General features: G+C 46.3%; 1 long non-coding RNA gene across 1 annotated transcript; it reads left to right on the top strand.

Annotated features, from left to right (window-relative positions):
- Positions 1–23,984: 23,984 nt before the first annotated feature.
- Positions 23,985–24,993, top strand: LOC131383353 (uncharacterized). Its single transcript, XR_009213349.1, has 3 exons — positions 23,985–24,548; positions 24,589–24,776; positions 24,817–24,993. It is a non-coding gene; the product is annotated as an uncharacterized LOC131383353 (long non-coding RNA).
- The last annotated feature ends 1,326 nt before the right edge of the window (positions 24,994–26,319 follow it).

Raw genomic sequence — 26,319 nt, 5'->3', positions numbered from 1 at the left:
TTAAAAATATCCACGGAAGGTACCAGGTGCTTTACATACCTTAACCCATTTAAACAAGCCCTAGTATATTTCTTTTTATCCTTAGAGTAACCTTTTAAAGCAGGTAACACTAGGCACAGTGGCTCATACCTATAATCACAGCACTTTGGGAGGCCGAGGTAGGAGGATCACTTGAGCTTAGGAGTTCAAGACCAGCTTGGGCAACATAGCAAGACCTCATCTCTACTAAAACTCAACAATAGAAATTAGCTGGGCATGGTGGCATGCAACTATAGTCCCAGCTACTTGGGAGGCTGAGGCCGGAGGATAACTTGAGCCTTGGAGGTGGAGTGATCATGCCACTGCACTCCAGCCTGGGTCACAGAGCGAGACCCTGTCTTAAAAAAAAAAAAGCCATATAGTAATATTATCTCATTTTGCAGTTGAGGAAACTGAGGCTCAGATAGATGAAGTAAGTTGCCCAAGTTTACAAAGCTAATGGCATGGATGGCTGGAATCTAACACAGGAAAGTCTGACATTGGATTCCCTCAGAACAGGAACCATGACTTATTTCCAATTTTTGTTTTATTGTTGTTTCCCCATCAGCATATCGCACAGTTCCTGGTATATAGTGGCCAACCGTCCATGTCTATTTGCTGGGGAACAACTGGGGAGGAAGAATGGAAGCAGTATGGCAGTGTAGGAAGTTCTAGGGTGAAGAGAGAGCCCTGGTTCTTGTTGCAGCTCTGGGACCACCAGTGAGTTTGTCCTGGGTGTGTTCCTTTGTCCCTTTGGTGAAGGGTCTCTCAGCCTCTCACAATGGCTAAGTGCCTAGGCTCTAGAGTTAGCAGCCTGGATTCCAGTCCCCAGCTCATACACATTGTGTGACTTTGGACAGATACAAATTAAACCTCAGTGTCCCAGCATGTAAAATGGGTAGAGTATTTTCCCCATCTTCCAGGGATGTTGGGAGAATAAAATGAAAGCAGGCACATCTATGATGTGGCACTCAGGGCCTGGCTGGCAGGCAGTAGGTGTACCATAAAGCAAGCTATTGCTGTGGCTGCTGGAGTGATGCTTATGATAATTACTGTGATGATGGGAGTGATGCTTTCCTGACGGTTTGGTAGAGAGCCAGACAGAAGACGTCATGGCAGGAGATTAGAGCACTTGGCAAAAAGGAGGGAAGAGGTGAGGCTCTGTACCCTGGCTCCTCTGAGTGGACAACACAGCCCCCAGGCCCCTTCAAACCAGTGGGTCACCAGCTCCAGGGCTCAGATTACTTTTCCCTAAAACCACAAGAATAGGCTGGAAAATCAGAGTTACAGTTAATTAGCTTTTTGTTATGTCTACATTATATTTGGCAGCCAATTGGATTTTTTTTCATGGATTTGACCACATAACATAATTTGGGAGGTGGATCTTGAAAGCCTGAGTCACAAGAACAGTAGAGTAGAGTTGGAGACAGACAAACTTTGGCATTAGACAAATTCGCCCGTGAGTCCTGCCTCTATGATGTACCTGCTGGGGGAATCGGGGTATGCTACTTACCAATATTGAGCCTCAGTTTCCTCACCCAGAAAACAGGGAACACTGGTTCTCACTTCCCTGGGTTGCAATGAGATTATGCATACAGTCGGGGCATAATAATAAACTTTCAATAAATGGGAGCTATGCATATTGTAGTTAACAACAATAATAAATAGCATAGCTTTGTCTTGGGTATATATTGCCTATTCTGGAAACAATTAAACAAATTTACCTCTTGGCTTGCCAACAAGCACATAAGCACAGTCCAACAGTAGGAACAGAAGATATTTTCATGATGCAACATATTCTGCTGTAAAAGATATATTTTGGCCCTTCATCTGACCAGCCTTGTTATTAAAATTATAAGGTTAGTGATGCAAACCACATAATTAATCTCTTCCTATGAAAAGGTTCAAATAATATAATCCAAGCATGAAGATGTTTGAAATGGTATCATTTTATCATCCAAATTAGCTTTGCATGAGTTCCTTGCAGAAATCCAAAGAAAAAAGCTCCCTTTATTCATGCCAGAGAAACCAGTAAAAACATTTAAAATGTCTCTAAATGTCGAACAAAGCTCCATTGTGAATGGAAAACAGTATGGGCAATAAATAAACGTTATCCAAATCTCATAAAAACCATAAAGGTAACTGGCAGAAATACTGAACTGGTCATTCATTCATAAATAAATATATGGCCATCTTAAACATCCTGGCATATCCTGTTTAGTTGATTCATGGCCATTCGCTGAAGACAAGGATTCCTGCCTTAGAAGATTTAACACCCTGCACTGTATGTCATTGTCTTGTTAACAGTTCTGGGGGTGGGATGAGCTCTGGTTAACCGGTCTTGCTGACACCAGTGTTTAGTTAGAGGATTGGCTAACGATGCCCAGAACTGTGTGAAAATGACCTCCCTCTCTGTGTGTTTTGCTCATGCTCCTGGGGAAACCTCATTGCCATAGGGAAGAAAATGCCCAGCAAACCAATACCTACAAAGTACAGAAATCATGATTCAGGGACTAGCCCTCCAAACTTGGATTCCATGGCTAACTGCATCACGACATCCAGATTTTGTTAGCACTCATACAATGAGTTCTTGTAAGTACTTGAAAGCTCAATGAACCGTCTTGGTTTCCTCCTTACTGGATCTCTCTGGCTGCCTGTTCACCCTCTGGGGTTAGGCCACTCCAGAGGGCAAATGTCTATGGCTTCATAAATGGTTTTGCACTTACACAACATCTCTGATCGATTGGTGGTCTCTGCCTGGAGTGCTATGTGGGAAAGACTTCTGCTGCCTTGTCTGGGCTCAGTGGGGAAGAGGGCTGTGATTGATTAATGCTGTCTGCTACAGATACAGGACTGGAGAGTAGTGAGATGCATGCCATGTATTTGTAATCCCTGGCTACTGGATGATCTGATGATGTGTTTCAGGTATGGCAGGAGAGTGTGGTGTGGTCTACCAGCCAGCCTCTAATTTTTTCCTGCTCAGTAGTGCAGGGTAGAGATTGACATAGGTGGTTGGGAGACTTGGGATCATACAGTAGCCCATTTAAGTGTTAGATCGAGGTGCTATTCCCTATTCTCCTCTAAGGTTCTGTGAAGATTCAGCTACCAGGTCCACTATGGCTACTGCTTTGAAATCTCAAGCTTATTTTTCTAGCTTGTTTCCCCTGCAAATTTCACATTAATGGCCACTGAGGAGCAGTAAGATGATGTGATGGTTAATATTGAGTGTCAACTCGATTGGATTGAAGGATGCAAAGTCTTAATCCTGGGTGTGTCTGTGAGGGTGTTGCCAAAGGAGATTAACATTTGAGTCAATGGGCTGGGGAAGGCAGACCCACCCTTAATCTGGATGGGCACCATCTAATCAGCTGCCAGCAAATATAAAGCAGGCAGAAAAATGTGAAAATATTGGACTGGCCTAGCCTCTCAGCCCACATCTTTCTCCCTGCTGGATGCTTCCTGTCTCTGAACATCAGACTCCACGTTCTTCAGTTTGGGGACTCAGACTGGCTCTCCTTGCTCCTCAGCCTGCAGATGACCTACTGTGGACCTTGTGATCATGTGAGTTAATACTTAATAAATATATATATATATATATATTCCATTAGTTCTGCCCCTCTAGAGAATGCTGACTAATACAGATGGCAAGGTCAATTTCAAGAATTTGGCCTTGAATTTAGTGACTTTGAAGATTCCAGAAGGGGAGTGAGGGAGTTACAATGAAGTCAGGCATTTCACTAATTGTTTCATTGATTGATTGATTGATTGAGACAAGGTCTCACTCTGTCACCCAGGCTAGAGTGCAGTGGTGCCATCACAGCTCACTGCAGCTTCAATCTCTCAACCTTCTGGGCTTAAGTGATCCTCCCACTTCAGCCTCCCTAGTAGCTGGGGACTACAGGTGCATGCCACCATGCCTGACTAATTTTTGTATTTTTTGTAGAGGTGGGGTTTTGCCATGTTGTCAAGGCTGGTCTTGAACTCCTGACCTCAAGTGATCCACCCATCTTGGCCACCCAAAGTGCTGGGATTATAGGCATGAGCCACCATGCTTAGCTCTCATTTACCCATTTTTAAGAACTCTATGAGTTAGATTTTATCCACCTCCAATTTCTAGGTATAGAAACAGGAGCTCAGAAAGGTTGAGTTACGTCCCTAGGTCACACAGCTGGTAGCAGGTGCTAGCTGTGGGAGTCAAACCTAAGTCTGCCTAGGTCTGTGTGACCTCCAGATCTGGGCTATCTCCTTTCTGAGTCACCTACCACTACATTAATCTGGTCTTGGGGAATAGTGGCCAAGGACATCCAAGTCCTGAGAGTGAAGAAGTTTGTAATTGATGCTAATTTCTTTGCCTCCCAGGCTGGCCTGGCCCCAGGAACTGGTTTATCCTGCCTCGCTCAAGTCAGATGCATCTTCCCCTTCCTACATTCTTGACAGAGTGATTTCCAGGGGATGGCGCGAAGGCCGTGTTACGCAAAAGGCACCATTTTAGAACTCTAATAAATAGCTATTCAATTCAGTCAGCCAAATTGGGGAAGACTCACTCTAATAATATCTGCTCCCTGCTGAGCTGATTTGAGTGTGACTATCTCGCTTCACGGAAACCAGGCTGAGCAAAGGGAGGAGTTGCCGAGAAAGTTGAGGATTCTCCTTCTAAAGAGGCCTCAGGGATTAAATTAGTCACTTCTGAGGTCTCCTGTCGGACGAGTGATAGAATTTCATTGACTTGTCACTGCAGCCAGCAGAACATGATGTGCTAGATATCTTCCTGCTGTTCCCCTGCAGAGAGAAAGGGCGAAGAAAAGATTCATGCTTTATACCCTTAGGAGACTGGGGAGGGCAGGGGCAGCCCTCTCAGCCACTGTTTCCTTTCTTCTGGGAGTTGTGACAGGCAGTGTAACTGTTGTCAGTAAACTCTCCAACAAAGGCACTGCGGCTCCTCGGCTTGCGCATGTTGGAGAGAGGGGAAAGCCACAATGTGTTCCCCGCCCCATATCTTTGTATTCCTTAAGACAGCCTCACTGCTAGAACAAAACAACCCCTCATCTCAGGGGCTTACTGTAATCGTGGCTTATTTCTCACTAAGGTCACAGCCCAATGCTGGTCAGCATGGTGGGGATCGAAATGGAGATCTGCTCCACTTAGTTACTCAGGGACCCAGGCTCCTTCCGTGTTAGGGTTCTACCATCTTTTAGGGCCACAGATTCCTTCCCGGCACTGTGTTCCAGATGAGGGAAGAAAAAGTGAAGTGTCACACAGGAGTTTTTTCAGGGACCAGGCCCTGAAGGGGTGTCCATCACTGCTGCCCACATTCCACTGGCCACACCTCAGTCACATAGTCCCGTCTAACTGCAGGAAATATGGTCTAGCTGTGTCCCCAGGTGGAAAAAGAGTTAAGTTTGGGGAACTTATAGCATTTCTCTGTTTCAACCTCCACCTTAAATGGCCAAGTCCCTATGCTGAGAAAATAAACAAGTCAATGACAATAATAACAACAACAAAAGAGATAGCACCAGCCCAGACATCCATGCTCATCTATTCTTAAATGTGGCAATTTTCCAACTCTAGAATCTAGGTCCTTCCTTCTTAAAATGAGTACAAAGCTGAAGGATACATAGAACCAGCAGGTAAACATAAGACACCATGTAGTTGTGTCAATTTTATCTGAAATTTTAAGGAATTTTAAAATACTGAATTTTAGCTTTCTTGAAAGATTTAGGCGCATGTGTATCCAGTGAATCCAAGGGAAGTCAGGGGATTCCTGAAAGTCCTAGGCTCATTGTCTTATGTGTTTGTGGCTTCCCTTATGGACATTTAGGAAAATGTCAAGGAGACTGAAACATTTGACTAAAGTTGTCTTTACCATCCTTTCCTCAGATTTAAGTCATGGCCATTCCAAACTAAATGAGGGAAGGTAAGTTGTGAGACCTAATGATATTAACAATTAATTTCCAAAGAAACTATGAGTCAGATATTTTGCTAAGGGCTTGCATGTGTTCTGGTTATCTATTGCTAAATAGCAAACTATGCTAAAAGTTAGTGGCTGAGACAACCATTTTATTCTATCTTATGATTTTGTGAGCCAGGAATTCAGGCAGGGCTCAGCAGGGTGATTCTTGTGCTCTACAAGGAATCAACCGAGATTGTTTGGTGGTGTTAAACTGACAGGCTAGTTTGATGGCTTCACGATGGCTCTACTCAAATATCTGGCACTTTGGCACAGAAGGCCAGAAGACTGGAGTCAGCTGGATCCCCCTCTCCCTTATGTGGCAGCTCATGGCTCCCAGAACAAGTGTTCTAATAGGTTCTAAGAGGGCTAGACTAAAGCTGCAAGGCTTCTATGACCTAGCCTCAGAAGCTCCAATGCATTACTTCTGCCACATTCTGTTGGTCAAGTGGGTCACTAAAGCCAGCTCAGATTCCAGGTGAGGAGAATTAGACTGACTTTCAATGAGAAAAGTGACAAAGAATTGGCAGGCATCTCATTTAATCTTCACAGCATCTTCATATGGCAGACATTACTTTTATTCCCATTTTACAGTTGAGTAAACCTTATTTACTTGGTTACTGATTCACAGAACCTCATAATCCACAGGCTCTCTACAGTTAGTACTTTCAAAAGCTTAATCTAAATGACTACTGAATAGAACCTACTTATAAAAACTTTCTTATCCCATGGGCGCGGTGGCTCACGCTTGTAATCCCAGCACTGTGGGAGGCCGAGGCAGGCAGATCATGAGGTCAGGAGATCAAGACCATGGCGAAACCCCGTCTCTACTAAAAATACAAAAAATTAGCCGGGTGTGGTGGCGGGCGCCTGTAGTCCCAGCTACTCGGAGAGGCTGAGGCAGGGACTTCATGACCAAATTCCCACTCACCTCACCTGGTGATAGACGACACTCAAAAAAAAAACTTTCTTATCCCAATTAGTAACTTAGAACTTAAAATGATGGTACTAATATTCATAATAGCTAACTTTTTGAAAACTTACTGTCTTCCCTTTACCTTCAATTCTCAGAACAATCCTGTATGCTTGTGTGGCAGATTGTATTATTGTTCAAAACACTGGCATCTTCTCCATGTGAGAGAATTATACTTTCTATCCCATGGCTTTAGTCTTGCTGTGTGACAAGTTTTGGGCTATAAAGCATGGGTAGAGTTGATGTGTGCCACTTCCAAGCAGAAGCTTTAACAATCATTGTGTGGTTCTGCCAGGATCTCTTTTTCTCTGCCATGAGATTGACAGTATCCCAAATACAGGCTTCTATGTCAATCTGCATTATGGGATGAAGATCACATGGAATTGAGCCACAGCCAACAGTGGACATGTGTCTCTAATAAGCAATGAACTTTTGTTGTTGCCAGCCACTGAGGTTTTAAGGTTGTTTGTTACTGCAGCATAACTTAGTCCAAGCTGACTGGTACTATTAGTTTTTCCATTATATAGATGATGTTGAAACAAGTACAGAATAGTTAAATAATTTGTCCACAGTCTAGCCCTTAACTCTAGACTGTTTGATTCCAGAGCCCTTGGTCTTAACTTCCGATCATCTATATAACTGATGAAAATAAAGACTCAGGCAAAAATGGCCACATGCTTGAATTGTGTATTTAGGTACCTAATGCACAGATGGTCTGATCTTTAGCTCACTGACAGCAGCTTGTGTGCCAAAGGCACCCCTGACTGTTGAGACAGGGCTACTGAGATATCACAAGGCCTGAGGATGCAGCTCAATAACTTACTTCATCACAAGAGGGGGCAAAACTGTATAAATATTTTTTGAACATCCTACAGTATTTCATAATATTTATGAGGTTGACATTGTTTGGGATGATTTAGCCTTTCCTGGCCTGACATGTTTCTCTGCTATTTTCTTTCTAAGTAACAAGAAAAGAAGGAGAAAGTGAAATAGAGGCATGGCTGTTCCATGAATTACAAGGTGTCAAAATATTATCTAGGGATTTCTTCTTTCCCGGGGTTGTGCAAAGAATTGCACACTTCTTAGCCTCTGGCTTTACTGGACAACAGTAGTATAAAAAGGAGAGGGAATGTCACAGTGATTAGGATGAGAGGACTGCATCTGGACAAGTGTCACAGTGGTTAGGATGAGGGGACTGTAGCTGGGCGTGGTGGCGGGTGCCTGTAATCCCAGCTACTCAGGAGGCTGAGGCAGAAAAATGGCGTGAATCCAGGAGGCGGAGCTTGCAGTGAGCCAAGATTGCGCCACTGAGTGAGATCCATCTCAAAAAAAAAAAAAAAAAAAAAAAAAGGATGAGGGGACTGCATCTGGACTTGATATCTGGCAATCACTCATCTGAGTTTGAAAACGATTTGGGCTGCAAGCAACGTAAGATTCAACTTAAAGAGGTTTTATGACAAAGAACATCTATTAGCTGGCATAACCATAATCCTAGAAGTAGGGCAGTTCTAGAGTCGGTTAATTTAGTGGCTCAATGACATAATTGAAGACCCAGGTTCTTTCTATCTTTTTGTTCTGTTGTCCTCAGAACATGGACTCATCTTCTTAGGCTGGTTCCCCTCATGGTCCCAAGATGTCCACTGTAGTTCCATGTGTGGAAAGCAACATCTGCTTGTGAACAAGGGAACTTGCTCCTCATATGTTGTCTTAACCACCAGTTCCTTGAAATGGAAATTTGTGTGCAGGAAGGTTGTTGGAGAATGTTCTCAGGAACAACAGCTGTTATGGAGTGAAAGAGGCAAGGCTGGCCAAAAGGAGGAGTTGAGCTATGATGCGGCTGCAACAGAGGCCTCAGCTGAACTCACACGGCCCTCTGGAGCTGGAATGGAGCTTCAGAGTTTCCAAAACTGTGGCAAGAGGCTGGACTTTTGTTCCTCTGCATTGACTAGTCATTGGATGTGTGCTAACGCTGAGTAGGTGGTGGTGGGGTGACCTCAGATAAAGCACTCCTGGCAGGTATGGGGAAAGTGCTTGTCTTGGAAGAGGATCTGGGTGGTACAGCTAGCATCCACTACTCGTGCCTCTTAGGAGCTCAAGGGTCACAATAAAGAAGCCTCTTTTTAGGTGTTTCCCATATGGCCTCTCATGTCCACCTGGCCAGCAGTGCATCTCATATCCATTTCTAAACCACGTATTGGCAGAGGCAATGGCATTATCACGGTTGACTTGCACTGAAAAAGAGTCACTCTCTGTGGATAGCTCAGGCTTCTCCTGAAGAATGCAGCTGCTCTGAAGGAGGTGAACAAAATCAAGATATGTTAAGAAAGAAGATGGTGGGTGGGATGGGTGTTCAGTGGCAGCAGGATCTGGTCCCTGCAGGGACTATGTCATCCTGAGTATTTGTCTGATCTATTGATGCTGAACGCAGTGGAGGAAATCCCAGATAAGAAGTGCCTAGAAATATCTATGTCTTTCAATGCTTATCGGAAGAGCATATAATGAGAAGTATGCCCACAGTAAGCCTCCAGCTGTAGTAGTAGTGGCAATATGAGAAGAAAGCCTTCTCTCTTTCATATATGCTGAATTCGAAATGGTTCTTGTAGAGGTTGGCTGCTGGCCCCATTGTCCTGGCTCCAATGGGGTCCAGATGGCCCTTAAGCATCAGTAAAATCTCTTTGTGTGCAGACATGTTTGGCTCCTTATGTCACCCTACATCTTAGTTTGAGCTCCTCCTAGCACAGACTTTGAGACAAGGATTCAAATATAAGCAGTGTAGTTGGAGTCGGAGGTAGGGAAGTGAGGCTATGACCTAGGAAAGGACTGGCTGTAGGGTTGCCAGGTAAAATACGGGAAGCCTATTAAATTAGAATGTCACACAATGAATAATTTTTTAACATAAGCGTGTCCTATGCAATATTTTTCAGACAAAGAATAAATTTTTTAGTATGTGACCCAAATATTGCCTGGTGCATACTTACACTACCAAAAATATGTTTTTTCTGAAATTCAAAGTTAACTGGGGATCCTATAATTTTTATTTGTGAAATCTGACAATCCAAGATAACAGCCAATAATGAGTACGTGATTGAGTCAGCTGCTACTGAAGGTGACTAAGATTTTATCTTACTGTGGCCTCTGGGAACCAGTGTAGAGTACATGCAGAGTTATTGGGCCCAGGAGGCAAGGGAGCTGGGATATTTCACACTTACTCCGCCAATCTTTGGTTGAAAGTTTGGGTGGGGAGGGGGGTGGTTCTCTGGTGGCAATCTCTCAGCTCTTCTGAATTTCCCTGAGCACAGACAGAGATGACTTCCTTGGGTGACTTCTGAGAAAGCCCTCAAGCAAAGAGACAGAAGTCCTAACAGCTGACAGTCAGCGGATGCCCTCTGCAGTGATAAGACTCAAAGACATGGGCAAGGCACCGACAGTGCCCTAGGGACTCAGTTACGGAACAGATGTCCCAGTGCTAGAAACTGTTAGAAGCACAGTCTTCGGTGTCAATAGATCTGGGTTGGAATCTTGATTCTACCATTGAATATCTGAATTTGGACCCATTAATTAACTTCTTGGCTCCTTTTCCTCATCAGTAAAATGGGTCTAATGATACATACCCCGTCAGATTATTGTGAAGATTAAAAGTAAAAAAGTAAAGGCCGGGTGCAGTGGCTCACATCTGTAATCCTAGCACTTTGGGAGGCCGCGGCAGGCAGATCATTTGAGGTCACGAGTTTGAGACCAGCCTGGCCAACATGACAAAACCTCATCTCTACTAATAATACAAAAAATAAGCAGGGCATGGTGGTTCACGCCTGTAATCTCAGCTACTTGGGAGGTTGAGGCATGAGAATTGCTTGAACCTGGGAGGTGGAGGTTGCAGTCAGCCGAGATGGTGTCACTGCACTCCAGCCTGGGTGACAGAGTGAAACTGTGTCTCAAAAAAAAAAAAAAATAATGATGTTAAAATGTACAAGCTTTGAGATCAGACAGACCTGAACTTGAATCCTAACTCTACCATCTACCAGTTGGTGGCCTTGGACAAGCTACATCACCTCTTGGTCTCGGGTTTTCTTATTTGTAAAAGGCAGATGACATTCACCTCCTAGAACTGTTGTGAGATTGGAAAGAAATGAAATATATTAAGTGCTCAGTGCCTGGCACAGTACAGACAATCGCATCAACGTATGCTTGCACTGTTATTCCTTATAGAGGCATGAGGAAGAGATGCATTTACCACTAAGTGGTCCATGCCTAATCTGAGATGCAACTCTGCTCAAGTCTATCCAGATAGTTAATGGAATTCATAGACAGGATGAATTAAGCCTATGGTAGGTTTGGGATTTCTGAGGAGAGGAGATCCAGGTAGTCATTAGGCATTGCCATCCTTCTGGGAATATGTCCCCACCCTCTTGAATTTAGGCACAGCCACATGACTTGCTTTGGCCAATAAAATGTGAGAGAGGTGGGTGGTATTTCCAGGTGGAAGCTCCAGGAGCAAACGCATGCTTGGTCTGTGCACCACATGTGCTGTGCCTGCTATGTATTTTCCCTCCCTGATGATCAGTGAAGGCTGTGGTGGTGGAAGCTGGGACCCTGGGTTCCTGACCAGGGCTGGCCTGGTGCAGGGCTCTCAGACAACTCATGATGGACATGCAGTGTGCAGGAGAAATAATCTTCACTATTTGGGGGATCGTTTGTTTCCACAAATGGACTTTGTCCAGGGGTCAGCAAAGTGATGCTGGCCAAATGATTACAGCACAGCCATGTGCATTTGTTTACTTACCATGTAGGGCTGCTGTCACACTACAAAGGCATAGTTGAGTAGTTGTAACAGAGATCATCTGGCCCTCAAGACCTGAAGTACCTACTATCGCCCTCTACAGGAAGGGTTTACTGACTAGCCTATCCTGATCGACATGGGGGTTATTCATCTTCTGCTCTATCTCAACTTGGGGTTTGTGTGGGGCCTGGGATTCTGCATTTCCAACAAGCTCCCAGGAAATGCCGACGTTGCCGGTCCATGGACTCTTTTTAGAGTAGTGAGGCTCTAGGGCAAGGTTTCTCAGTCTCAGCACTATTGACATTTTGGGCCAGATAATTCTGTGTTGTGGGGGCTTCCCCATGCATTGGAGGTTGCTTATAGCAGCATCCCTGGTTTCCACCCACAAGATACCAAGAGTTCCTCCTAAGATGTGACAACCAAAAGTGTCTCCAGACATTGCCAAGTGTCCCCTGGGGTGCAAATTCCCCTTAGATGGGAACTACTGCTCTAGGGACTCTCCAGTAAGCTCACAATTCTCTGGGGTATTGATAAGAAACCCTTGGGCAACAGGCTTGGTGTATCTCCTGTCTGATTCCAAGAAAGATGGAAACAGTGTCAATGATGCAGAACTCCTGAGTCAGGCAGGAGGAGCCAGGGTCGAAGGACATGCAGAGGATGCCAGGAAGGAAAACAATGAAGTCAGTTACATTCTTCTGCTCTGCTTGGAGTAATGCGTACATTTTAAACATTTCACTGAAAAACTTGGATAAGATAGGTGGACAAATATCACTGCTTAGAAAGTTTAGAGTCTGGAAAAACAATTCTAATTTGTAGGCTTCTTCATGGATGGCTAAGAGCCTTCCCAGGTGTGTCTGCCAGCCAGACACTTGCAGTGGGGGCAGTCCCAGCCTCTTCTGCCTCACTCTTTCCCATCACAGTGCTGCCCTGCGGGGAGGGGCAGCTGATTGTCGCCTTCACCCTCACTTTAGAGGAGAGAAAGGGAAACGTTATCACACACCACCCTTGCCGTGTCTTCCCAAGGGCATGCCGACTTCCATCTGCTGCATGAACAGACGTCAAACTAGATGAATCAGAGGTGGCGGCTGCCGTGCGGACTGAGGGTGCTTTGAAATCAGGGGAAAAAGAATTGTCAACATGTCTCAGTTTTCACAATTTGCATCTGACCACAGAAAAAATCCTAACAGTCTGTGTATGTATTTTTTGTAGACCCTTTGACATGTAATATGGTTTATTATTCTATTTATTTTTCTGGCTTGTCTAAAATTATAAGAGCCATATATAATTGTTATTTTGTAATTTAAAACAGTACAGGAGTGGGTACAGTTAAGAGGGAAGCCCTTCTCTCTTCCCTCCAGTGCCACATCTCAGAATGAAACCCTATGAACAGGTTGGATGTGATCCCTTCAGAGATTTCTATATATTTAATACACATGTGTAGTGTTTACATATGAGATCATACTACACATGTGTAAGATGGTTCTGCTTTACTGTATTCTTTTCATATCAGGGCCAGGCCAAGGGTGCAGAATTTAAGGAGGCACCCACTCTCAGGCTCATGTTAGCACAGGGACATGGTTTGCACAACCCTGACAGTGAGCACGCCCTTAAATTTTGTGTCCCAGGTGGCTTACTCTTACGGAAGTAATACTTTTCTGTATGTCCTGGTCCTCCCTGCTTAATATATCTTAGATATCTATGTCAGTACAAACAGCCCTACTTCATTTTTTTTTCATAATACGGTTTAAATTTAAAGGTAACTACTGCCGGGGTGGTGGCTCATGCCTGTAATCCCAGCACTTTGGGAGGCCAAGACAGGAGGGTCGCTTGAGCCCAGGAGTTTGAGACCAGCCTGGGCAACATGATGAAATCCCGTTTCTACTAAAAAATACAAAAAAATTAGCCGGGCGTGGTGGTGGGCACCTGTAGTCCCAGCTACTCGGGAGGCTGAGGCAGGAGAATCACTTGAACCTGGGAGGCGGAGCTTGCAGTGAGCGGAGATGGCACCACTGCACTCCAGCCTGGGTGACAGAGTGAGACTCTGTCTAAAAAAAAAATAAAAATTTAGGTGGGCATGGTGGTGCGTGCCTGTGGTCCCAGCTACTTGGATGGCTGGGGTGGGAGGATCCCTTGAGCCTGGGAGGTTGAGGCTGCCATAACCTGTGATCACATCACTGCACTCCAGCCTGGGTGACAGACCAAGACCCTATCTCAAAAAAATAAAAATAAAATAAAGGGTAACTTTTCCCTTGGTTTCATTTTTGTCTACACAGTGTGATACCAACAAAGCGATTTGGACATAGCTTTTGGAGCTGTTGCTCCTCCGCTACCTTCTGGACTTCTATGTCTGTGTTGCTTGGCTCCGTAGCTCCTTCCTTGAGCTGCCCAGGTTAATGGGTGGAGGGGACAGTGGTAAGAAGCTGAGAGAGGCAAAGTAGACTTGAGTTAGGAAAGGCTCAAGCTACCTGGAAAAAAAGAGGTGCACGAGGTGAGAGGAAGGGGCAAGGGGGGGCTCTAGGAAGAGGCAGAGAAAGGAGATTTGGGGGAAGTAGCTGCTTCCACGAGTGAGAATTTGAGAAAAGAAATGTGTGAAGAGGAAATGTAGCCTACATTCCGGGGTGTGATTCAAATGTTCTTGGAGGAGGAGATTTGCATCACTCCTCAAGGTCTTCTGGAGTTTGGTTTATTTAATGGGGTGCATCATGGCCTAGGGCCCAGCGCCAAGGCTAATTGGCCATAATTGGGTTACCTGTGTCTATTTGGTGAAGTTGAAGTGGGATCACAGGAGCCCAGGAGGGTTACTCAGTGTTCAAATAATCAGCTCTCTTACCAATAGGGAGTTACTTTTTTTTTTACTTTTATTTTAGGTTCAGGGGTACATGTGCAGGTTTTGTTATATAGGTAAACTGTGCATGGTAGAGGTTTTGTGTACAGATTATTTCATCACCCAGGTACTAAGCATAGTACCCGATAGATATTTTTTCTGATTCTCTCCTTCTCCTACCCTCCACCTTCTGATAGGCCCCAGTGTGTGTTATTCCCCCCTATGTGACCATGTGTTCTCATGATGTAGCTCCCACTTATAAGTGAGAAGATGTGATATTTGGTTTTTTGTTCCTGCATTAGTTTACTGAGGATAATGGCGTCCAGCTTCATCCATGTGGCTGCAAAGGACATGATCCTGTTCTTTTTTATAGCTGCATAGTATTCCATGGTGTGTATGTACCACATTTTCTTTATCCAGTCCACTGGATCTACACTGATGGGCATTTAGGTTGATTCCATGTCTTTGCTATTGTGCTGCAATGAACATACGTATGCATGTGTCTTTATGGTAGAATGATTTATATTTCTTTGGGTATATACCCAACAATGGGATTGCTGAGTCACGTGGTTATTCTGTTTTACTGCTTTCCACAATGTCTGAATTAATTTACATTCCCATCAGCAGTGTATAAGGTTCTCCACAATCTCACCAGCATCTATTATTTTTTGACTTTTTAATAATAACCATTCTGACTGATGTGAGGTGGTATTTCATTGTGGTTTTGGTTTGTATTTCTCTAATGATTAGTGATATTGAACATTTTTTCATATGCTTGTTGGCGGCATGTATGTCTTCTTTTGAAAAGTGTCTGTTCATGTCCTTTGCTCACTTTTTAATTTTTTTTTGCTTGTGAATTTGTGTGAGTTCCTTACAGATTCTAGATATTAGACATTTGTCAGATGCACAGTTTGCAAATAATATGGGGTCCTAGGCCACTTTGAGGAGTTTTGGAAATCTACAAAACTATTTCTCAGAACAATGCAGGTGAGCAAATACACACAACATTTTGCCAACAGTTTTTAGGAGATTTTGAACCCAGAGGCCCAACCTCGGCCCCTCCGTGTCAAGGATTCTGGGGAGGGCTCTGTCTGATGCTGCAGTCCCAGCCACCTGCAAATCAACTCATACTGAAAATGTGCCCAATCAGTGAGCACATTACAGTCTCCAAGAGTGCCTTGTGGAGGCAGACATAAACTTGAAAACTGCATATTCTAGAGTCTTGGCCTTTCCTGCTTGACAGCAAGAGGAATACGCAGGAGTTTGGTGGAAGTTTCCGACACAGAAATCTTACAATGGGAGTTTGCCTCTGACATCCCAGCGGAGTCCGTTAGTGGAGCGATTTGCAGCTCCTTGCTTTGCTAGGTGTGCCAAGAGCAGTTCTGTTTTTAGAAGGCAGTCATCCAGGACCAGGAAGGGGCAGGCTGGAAGAATCTAAGCCCCAGTGAAGGGTCCCAAGTGGAAGATGGAGAATGATGAGGATGTAAATTCTTGGTGTCTGGGAGAAGCCTGAAAGACTGGAGGCTAAGACCAGCCTTGAAAATGTATAACAGGAGACTAAGTGGTGTTTTCTCCCATCGTCTCAGACTGGCTGAGGGTGGCACAGAGCTAGGGAGATTTCCGCACCACCGCTGGGGTGGGGGAGAACAAGGAGGCAGCACACTGTCCTCAGGCCCGATGAGGTTGGCAGAATGGGCCCGATTACTACTAATCATCATTAGCTTTCCACAAGCTGTCAGTTTAAAAGAACAACATGAGAGGGGAGGATCCTATAGCCATGGAGGGAGTATAATTCTCCTTCTCCTTCATCTCTTTCGTCTTCCTTCAGCTCTTTCTTTTCCTTCTCCTTCTTCCTTTCCTTCTCCTTTTATTCCTCTTTCTCTTCCTCCTCATCCTGCTCCTCCCTCTTTTTTTTTTTTTTTTTAAAGCTATTCTAACCTCACTGGGGAAAGGAAGGAGACTGTGCTTTCTGAGGCCAAGCAAAAGGAATTGGAAGACAATCATGGGTTGTCTTAGTTACAGTTCCCTTAGATGCAGGCTCTGAGACAAGGCATTTACTGCAATTAGTTTGTGTAGGAGGGGATTCCAGGAAACATTGATAGGAGAAATGGGGAAGTGAGTCAGGGAAGGGAAGAAGCCACACTCTTCAGAGTGTGTCACAGAGCAAAGTATCGCTGCAGGCAATAGGAGCTTAGTCCTACTGGGGACCTCTGACAGTCAATAGAGACCATGCCTTCTGAGATATTCCTCATAGGGGCTGGGATACTGATTCAACAACTCTGGAGAGCCATTGATTGCCTCCTGGTCTTGAAAGATGGTAATTCCCTGGTTAATTTCAGCCTGCTGCTTGCTCTGGCAGAGTGGGCTCCAATCTTCAGAGGAAGCCCCTAGGCAAAGAGGCAAAGAGACAAAGGTGCTGGCCAATGAAGTTAGGTTGACACATTATTTCATTTCATTCATAGCAAGTTCAGAGAGAAGCAAAACAAATCTGTGGTGTTAGAAGTCAAGACAGCAGGTAGCTTGTGAGGGGATGATTAGAGGAAGGTTTCTAAGATTGTGATCTTGTCTAATTTATCGATCTGAGTTTGCACAGATGTGTTCATTTCACGCAAATTCATTGACCTGTATACTTGTAATCTGTGTACTTTTCTACATGTCTTTTATACTTAAATATATTTACAAAAACACTAAGTCTCATTTCTTGGAATGGGCTTTTTCTAGTAACTCAAAGTGTCTGAAAAGTTCCAGAATTGAACCAAGATGTCACCAAGGGAGACATTACCCAAAGGAAAGTGGGAATTCAGCTGAGCAGAGATGAAGGCAGCAACATCCAGACATGACAAATGACCTGTCGCTCCAACAGAAACCGCTAGAATCAAACACAAAGAAAGGAAATGGATGGGAAGAAGTCAATTTTGAGATTACTTCCCAGCCCCAATAAACTGCGATTTCTTGAAAAACCAGTTGCATATGTTTGGCAGCAGCTTTGCCAAGAAGGTCCTCTGAGAAAGGATTCCAGATGGATAGGATGTTTCCCCAATAAGTGTCTCGTCTCCAGGCTCCAGGGAGACCTGGCAGGGGCCGGCGTTGCAGCCGAACACACATGAGGGACCCATTGGCTTCTTCAAACTTCCCACTAAATGTTGTGATTAACCACGCTGTGGCTCCAATTAGATCAAATAAAAGCTACATGTTAAAAAGAATAGCAGCAGGAGGTAATGTGCATATCATTAAAGAACAAGTTACAAATATGAGTCCTTTGGTGAGCCTAATAGAGACGTGTCGTGTGGAGCTGAGACAAATGCTGAGTCTGCTGTCTTGAGGTTGCACCCTGAGTTTGCCATGGGTTGGGAGCTGGGTAGATATTGGTAAGAATGTTATTAAGGAATAATAGCTATTTTTTAGGGCTTCCTATGTCCCGGACACTGTGTGAAGTGCTTTGCATGCAATACTAATGAAGTAGGTTGTATTTATTCCATTTTATGCTGAAGAAACTGAGGACGTAAGCAGATGGGAGAACTGATAAAGGTTAAACAGTTAACTAGTGGCTGGGTCTGCCTGAATCCAAAGTCCACCTGATTTTAATTTTTTACTGAAATTGAGGTATAACTTACATATAGGAAGACATGGACATCTTAAGGTGAAAGGAACTGTTACCTATGTGTACACCTATAAAACCACCACCCAGGTCAAGCTATGGAACCTCCCTTGCCTTCCAGAAGCTTCTCTTATGCCCCTTTTCCAGTCACTATCACTCCCAAAGAAAGTGCTGCTCAGAGTAGTTTTGCCTGTCCTTGAACTTCACACTGTAGGCAGCCTACAGTGTGTGCTGTTTTGTATCTAGCCTCTTTCACTCAACTTGTTTTTGAGATTTACCCATGTGTATAGTGCTTGAATTAGTAGCTCATTCATTTTTCATTGCTGGGTAGTATTCCACTGTAGAAATATACTGCACTTGCAGTGAAACCCTGTCTCTACTAAAAATAAAAAAATTAGCCGGGCGTGGTGGTGGGCACCTGTAGTCCCAGCTACTCGGAGAGGCTGAGGCAGGAGAATGGCGTGAACCCGGGAGGCGGAGCTTGCAGTGAGCCGAGTTTGCGCCACTGTACTCCAGCCTGGATGACAGAGCGAGACTCCGTCTCAAAAAAAAAAAAAAAAAAAAGAAATATACTGCACTTGATTGAGTTGTTCTGCTGATAGAAATTCAGGTTGTTTCCAGTTTTTAAGGTCAAGTGCTTTTAACCACACATATTTCACTGTAGACTGATGAAGGCAGCTGGGTTACTTGTTGTTGTTGTTGTTGTTTGTTTGTTTGTTTGTTTTTTTGAGACAGAGTCTCAGTCTGTCACCCAGGCTGGAGTGCATTGGCGTGATCTTGGCTCACTGCAACCTCCGCCTCCTGGGTTCAAGCGATTCTCCTGCCTCAGCCTCCCGAGTAGCTGGGATTACAGGTGCACACCACCATGCCTGGCTCATGTTTGTATTTTTATTAGAGACGGGGTTTCACCATGTTAGTCTGGTCTCGAACTCCTGCCTGCCTCGGTCTCCCAAAGTGCTGGGATTACAGGCGTGAGCCACCACACCCGGCCAGCTGAGTTACTTGTAATACTCGGGAAGGGGAACTTACATGAAAAAAGAAGGAGGTTTCAGAGGTCACAACTATGAGCAGTAAAGCTAAGAAAAAATGAAAGCTGAAGGGGACCCTCTTACTCTCAGATTTCTGCATGGCTCCTGCCCTTGTGTCTTTCATTCCGGCCTCTGTTCAGATGTCACATTCTGCAGACAATGGCACGTCCTAACAGATGAAATGATGGCACAGGCATGCAATCTGCAAAATCCATACCGCAGGATATTCTAGGGGACAAATGACCTGGCCATTTCAATAAAAACCTGCAAGAAACAGAAACGAAGAAAGGAAATGGATAAGAACCTAAAGACTGAAAGAGATTTGTTTGAACCTGAATTTAAGTAAGGTTCATAGCATGCAAAAATATTTGTGACAATGAGGAGGTGTGAACACTGATGGGACATGATTGCATATTAAGGAGTCCTGGTTATTTTTCAAGTGTGATAATGGCATTGAGGTTATGTTTTGTAAAAGTCTCTATCTTTTAGAGTTAAAATAAATGACACCTCTCCACCTTCACACTCTATCTTGCTTACCTTTTGCAGGGGAGGAAAGATTTCTTTTCGCAAGAGAAAAGCATAGAAATTTATTTAATGTAGTTTTATATGACATGGGACCCTTTAGAAGTGAAAGACCGCAAAAAACAACAACGGGGAAACCTGTATATTTTTATGCTAAGTTTGATGAAGAGGTGGATAGCCCTGGAGCAGTGTGATTGGACAAAGGGGGCGTGATCTACTGATAATAACTTGGGGGCCTGTTTGTTCCGGTTCTTCGCTGAGTTCCTGCTTCATGTACTCTCCTTTCCTCTGCTTATGACGTAGGCACTGCCCACATGAGTAGTATTCCACTGTATTCCACATGAGGCTCTTATGACTGACTTCAGCAGAAGGTCAGAGGATTCTATGATGTTTGATGGTGTGCTTCAGGGGAGAAGGGTGGGGGTCAGAGAGACCTTCCCACTTCTGCGGGTTTTCACAGATGCCAAGATGCTCTATTTTGGGGTAACATGTCCTAAACCCTATCACCTGCCTAATGTTACTTACTAGCTCTCATTTCCCCCTGACACTTTCCCTTTTTGCTTTCTTGAGTAGAAGCTTCATAAAGGCAAGACCTTCATCTTATTCACAGCAGTTGATTCCATCACCTTGTATGGCCCCTGACACATAGAAGATGCTCAATAAATATTTGTTGAATGGATGCATGAAGTGTTTGAGAAAGGTCCCCTGTGAGTAGAATGTCAAAGAATTGAAAAACAGAAGGGAACAATGAAGCCTGGGGACATGGTTGCTGAAATCAGGTTTTTATTTTAGTATTATTATTTTTTACAGTGCAAAGAGCTGGCTGTGAAAGGCAGCTTTGTTAGAACTATTTATGAAACTCTCACTTGTGCCTGATGTGGGGAGATAAAAATCAACCTCCCCAAAGGCCCCCCAGCTTGAGTTGTGGCTGCTGCCCTGTGGGTTTGTTTATGTTTAGCAGCTGGGGTCCACAGGGAGCCTGTGACCAGGGCAGGGGCTGCAGCAGTTGAAGATGTACCTGTCCTTATTTAATTAAATCATCTTGGGCATGTCCCTTAACTTCTCCGAGCCTCAGTTTCATCTATGATAAAAGGAGGTTGATTATTCATCTACTCACTGGGGTTCTGAGAGAAGCAAAGGACAGGCTGGTCCCAAGGAACTGCATTTGACAAGCCCCCTCCTCCCCCCACCTCCCCCCACCCTACCGCTTCCCCAGGTGATTCTCAAGCTGGTGTCCCTGCGACCACCCTTAGAGAAACCACACCGATGGAAGTCACTTGAAACACAGGAGAAAAGATTCTAAAGTTGTGTCTAAACCAAAAATTGCTAACAATCAAACTGCCTTTGAAAATTCTCTGGGAAGGGACCTCCCTGGAGAGGACAGCTGTCTCTCCATGAGGTCAACACAGACGGCGTTTCCTCCTGTGCTGGAACAGACCACCGTGCTTTCCCTGGGCCCCAGATGAATGGGGTGATGTGAGGCTCACCCCCGTTAAGGGAAGACACTCTCACTGAGCGGGGCTCGGAGAAACTGGGACCCAGTGGTTGACACAGCCAGGTTCTGAACGTGGACCATCTGGCCCCAGAGGCAAGGTCCTAACCCCTGTGCAGTGAGGGTGTCCAAGGGGACCTCCACGGACCGGCAGTGCTTGGGTTAAAGCAGCCTTAGGGCCGTCGGTCTGGACGTGGCGCACACGCAGAAGTGAAGAGGGAAGGAGGGGAGGTGTGCAGTGCAGCGGAGTTAACCACAGAAACCACGGCGAGGGGAGGCGTGGGCCTTTGCCCGGCTTCGGTGGTCACCGGTCCCACGGGCGGGACTAGGCAGGTGAGCTGTGATTAAAAATTGGCTCAACCACCGGGGTCCTTGACCCAAGCTACTCACCAGTCAGAGAGGCTGGCTGCTTTGAGTTTCCTCTGTTTCTTTTCTTTTTCTTCTTGGTTATAGGCATTGCACAGTGTTGGGATAGCTCAGGAGACAAAAAGGCCTGCACGATCCCCAGCCTGACCATCAACAGGGACCTGCCAGGGGTCAGAAGGGACCTGCCCACACACGTCCGCATGTCCTCCGCCGCTGGGGAGGAGGAGGCAGGATTCCTGGCTTCCCTCCAGGCTCTGCAACCACTTCCCCTCCTCCCTCTCTCCTGCTATTAAATTTAGGTCTCTTTCCGGAATGTTCTAAGCCGTTTTAAAGGCAGCAACACACTGTTCCTGTGTTGGCTGTTACCTCTGAGAAACCGGGAATAAATTGCCAAGTAACTGCCGATGGCTTTGAGCCTGGACTCTGGGCTCGGGATCCTCCTAGGCCCACCCCTGGGATGAGTCATCGTTCGTCGGAAGGACCCCTCCCTCCTAAGACCCCTGAGCTGCTCCAGGCGCGGCTGTAAAAGCTGGCCTCGGCATGGCCCCTGTCTCTCCCCACACCTGACTGCGCTGCTCCTCACCCCACCGTCCTCTCCCTGATGTCAGCTCATTCATTCCAGCCGTCTCTGTCAGAGATCCCAACAGGCTCTGCCTGTGGCGGCTGCCCCTCCTGGGCAGGCTGATCCCACTCTAACGGTTTCCAACAACTGCTGGTTTTGCCTGAGGGTCCTCTCTGGCTGCCCCAGCCAGCCCAGCCCCGGTACAAGCCAGGCCAGAAGTTCCAGGGTGTTACCCCTTCAGTCCCCAGCTGCCCTCAGCCATGCCTGGTGGACACACACCCCAGCTCCTGTGCCCCTCCATGGGGAAAGTTAAGGTGTGTTCCACTCCCCATGCTGCGGACCCCAGCTCCCCAGAGACACACCCTGTAGGGCTTTTTCTCCCTTCCTTGTCTCACTTCCCCTCTCTTACTGGGTCACCTAACCACTTGCACAGACATCTGTGGCAGTGGGAACTCAACCTTGAGAGCGCCTTTCAGAGGCTTAACACATATTCATGGTGAGCCAGGTAACTAACCGCTTGGGCCTGTCTTAGGCAAAAGAGGTGTGACCGCAGACAGACAGATCTGACCCCAGACATTGCAGAGGTCAGCCTCACAGACACAAGGGCTACCGAAGCACTACTACTAAATTTGCAATTCGCTTTTAAAAGATTTGAGTTCCTACCATGGGCCAAGTAGTGTGCCAGGCTCTGGTGATACAGGGTTGGGCAAATTAGACAAGAACTTTCTTTATTGGGGTGTACCTGCTGTTGGAACTATCCAGTGACTAAGACAAAAAAAGTCAATTGTTTAAGTGTTTTGCAGAGTGTAATGTGTTACTTTAGGTGCTCAGGGAAAGTCATGTTTAGGCTGAGCTATGAATTATACAAAGGAGGCAAATGAATAAAGGTAAGACAGATGGGCTGGGCGCAGTAGCTCATGCCTGTAATCCCAGCACTTTGGGAGGCTGAGGTGGGTGAATTGCCTGAGCCCAGAAGTTCGAGAGCAGCCTGGACAATATGGTGAGACACCGTCTCTACAAAAAATGTAAAAATGAGCCAGGAATGATGATATGCACCTGTAGTCACTGATACCCAGGAGGCTGAGGTGGGAGGATCATAAGCCTGGGAGGTTGAGGCTACAGTGAGCCATGATTGCGCCACTGCACTCCAGCCTGGGCAACAGAACAAGATACTGTTTCAACAACAACAACAACAACAACAGCGACAAGACAGGAGATTACAGATAGAGGGAGCAAAAGCATGAAAATGGGAAGCTTTCTCAGAGTGCTATGAATGGAGTGGCTTCCTGGAAGCTGGACAGTGACTAAGGGCAGTGCCTGGTACAGAGTGTAGGTTCAACCTGGTCTTGGGATTAGGGCAGAATTCTCTGCAGAAGTAAGGAGCCATAAATCTGAAGAATCTGAAGGAGTAATTGAGGACTAGGAAGAGAAAGAGACTTCCAGGCAGAGAGAACAGCATATGCAAATGTCCTGAGGCTAGAGACCGCCCAGTACATTTTTTTTTTAATTAATTTTATTTTGCACACAAAACAAACATTTTCTAAAAATACATACAAACAAAAAGATGCATATCAAACATATTAGGAAGGTTGCACATGGGAAGTCGGGGAATAGAAATGGGGGGTGCGAATTAAAATAAATGAGAGAGGGACTTTATATGGATCAGTGATAATAGCTCAATCCTCCACTCGACAAAGAAGAAGGAGAAGGAAGAGGAAGAAAAAGAAAGTGGGACAAAGGATCAGAAAGGGAGGAAAATAGAAAAACTTAGAGTATGACTCCAGGGTAGACCCGTTCCGTTGTCACTGAGTTGGTTGGTTGGTCTGTCTGTCGCATTTTTCATATGTTTCGCCATGTTGGCCAGGCTGGTCCCGAACTCCCAGCCTGAAGTGATCAACCCGCCCCGACCCCCCAGAGTGCCGGGACCACAGGCGTGAGCCACCACGTCCAGCCCCCACATTGCCCCTGGCCTCCGTGGTAGACCTCCCAGACGGGGTGGTCGGGCAGAGGCGCTCCCCACATCCCAGATGAGGCGGTCGGGCAGAGGCGCTCCCCACCTCCTCCCGGACGGGGCTGCCGGGCAGAGGCGCTCCCCACCTCCTCCTGGACGGGGCGGCCAGGCAGAGGCGCTCCTCACTTCTTCCCGGACGGGGCGGACGGGCAGAGGCGCTCCTCACTTCTTCCCAGACGGGGCGGCCGGGCAGAGGCGCTCCTCACTTCCCAGACGACGGGTGGCCGGGCAGAGGCGCTCCTCACTTCCCAGAGGACGGGTGGCCGGGCAGAGGCGCTCCTCACTTCCCAGACGATGAGTGGCAGGGCAGAAGTGCTCCTCACTTCCCAGACGATGGGTGGCCGGGCAGAGGCGCTCCTCACTTCCCAGACTATGGGTGGCCGGGCAGAGGTGCTCCTCACTTCTTCCCAGACAGGGCGGCCGGGCAGAGGTGCTCCTCACTTCTTCCCAGATGGGGCGGCCGGGCAGAGGTGCTCCTCACTTCCCAGACGGGGTGGCCGGGCAGAGGCGCTCCTCACTTCTTCCCGGACGGGGCGGCCGGGCAGAGGCACTCCTCACTTCTTCCTGGACGGGGCGGCCGGGCAGAGGGGCTCCTCACTTCTTCCCGGACGGGGCGGCCGGGCAGAGGCGCTCCTCACTTCCCAGACGGGGCGGCCGGGTAGAGGCGCTCCTCACTTCTTCCCAGACAGGGCGGCCAGGCAGAGGCGCTCCTCACTTCCCAGACGGGGCGGCCGGGCAGAGGCGCTCCTCACTCCCCAGACGATGGGTGGCCGGGCAGAGGCGCTCCTCACTTCCCAGACGATGGGTGGCCAGGCAGAGGCGCTCCTCACTTCCCAGATGGGGAGGCTGGGCAGAGGCGCTTCTCACTTCCCAGACGATGGGTGGCGTACATTTTGACTGGCTAAATAGGAATTAAGGGGTAGAGGGCTCAAGATGAGGCTAGAGGGGTAGTGTGATTGATAATCTTACTGTTCAGCAAATGTTCACTCTTCTCCCTGCCCATTTAGGGAAGAGGATACTTCCCCTGCCCCACCAACTTGAGGCTTGTCCTTGTGACTTGCTTGAGTCAATGAATATGAGCAACTACAACATAAGCAGAGGCTTGAAGTGTGCAATTCAACTTGGTCTCTGGCATTCCCACTATTCACCATAAAAAGAGTATACTCTGGTTAGCAAGTGAAGCAGATTGAGGTCGATCCTCAGCCTGGAGCTAACTGAACCGTACAGTCAGTGGAGAGAATCAATAGTTATTTTAAGCCACCAAATGTTGAGGATGATTGTTACACAGCATTATTTTGGTAATAGCTGACTAATACAAGTGGGTAGGGAACAAATCCTGCAGGGAGGCCACTAAGAAGTTATGTAGGAAGTGCTTGCTACCTGCTCAGTTTGGTCAGCTGGGTTGGGAGGTTACTTCTATGCAGTTGTCCTGCAAAGATGATGTAATGCAGATAAATGAATGATTTATGGGAAGCTGAAAAGTTGCCTTTTGGGCGAGATCAAGGACCCAGGCTGCTGAGAATAAGCCTTCATGTGACACAATTCCTAAGCTTGGCTTTCCTCATCAGTCCGAGGTAAAAGGACTGTCTGTGTGCATGGTCTAGTATGTTTAGTGTGAAGTCAGGTCACACTGTCATTTCCAAGGTGAACTCTTTATGGGCAAAGATTTAACTGTGGACAGAAGTATAGGTAAATATGCTGACAGCAATGAAGAGAAGATGAGTCAAAATGGAGGCATACAAACTCAGGGAATAAAATGTTATACCTTTCAAAGTGACAGTGGAAGGCTGACCACCATTTCGGCTCCTCCCAAAGGGGCTGCCGTCTCTTGACATGCAAACTCTCAGCAGTATCGGTGGTTCTGGAATGGGAGCATCTGTTCTCCAAGGGGATTACAGGACAGAGCGGGAATCTTCAGTGTGGGGAGGAGACAGGGGAAAAGAGGTGGGGTAGCTCAGACATGAGCAGATGGGTCACTGTCTGGGACAAGTCATTTACAAAGACTACGTGAGCAAAGTCAACCTTGATCTGGGTTGGCAGCTGGGTGGTGGTGGGGGAGAGAGTGTTATGTACTCAAAAGCCAGGGCTCCTATGAGGACATTTCAGGAAAAGTTACAGTCTTCCCTTGTCAGCTCTTGGAGTAACTAGATTTCCTTCCTAATCTTAGAAAAATGCTTCTAGAGTCAACTGACAGCAATTGA

Source organism: Hylobates moloch, unplaced genomic scaffold (genome assembly GCF_009828535.3).
Source record: "Hylobates moloch isolate HMO894 unplaced genomic scaffold, HMol_V3 SCAFFOLD_4, whole genome shotgun sequence".
NCBI lineage: Eukaryota > Metazoa > Chordata > Mammalia > Primates > Hylobatidae > Hylobates > Hylobates moloch.
The sequence above is the reverse complement of the archived record's forward strand: the minus strand, read 5'-3'. Positions and strand labels throughout refer to the sequence as shown.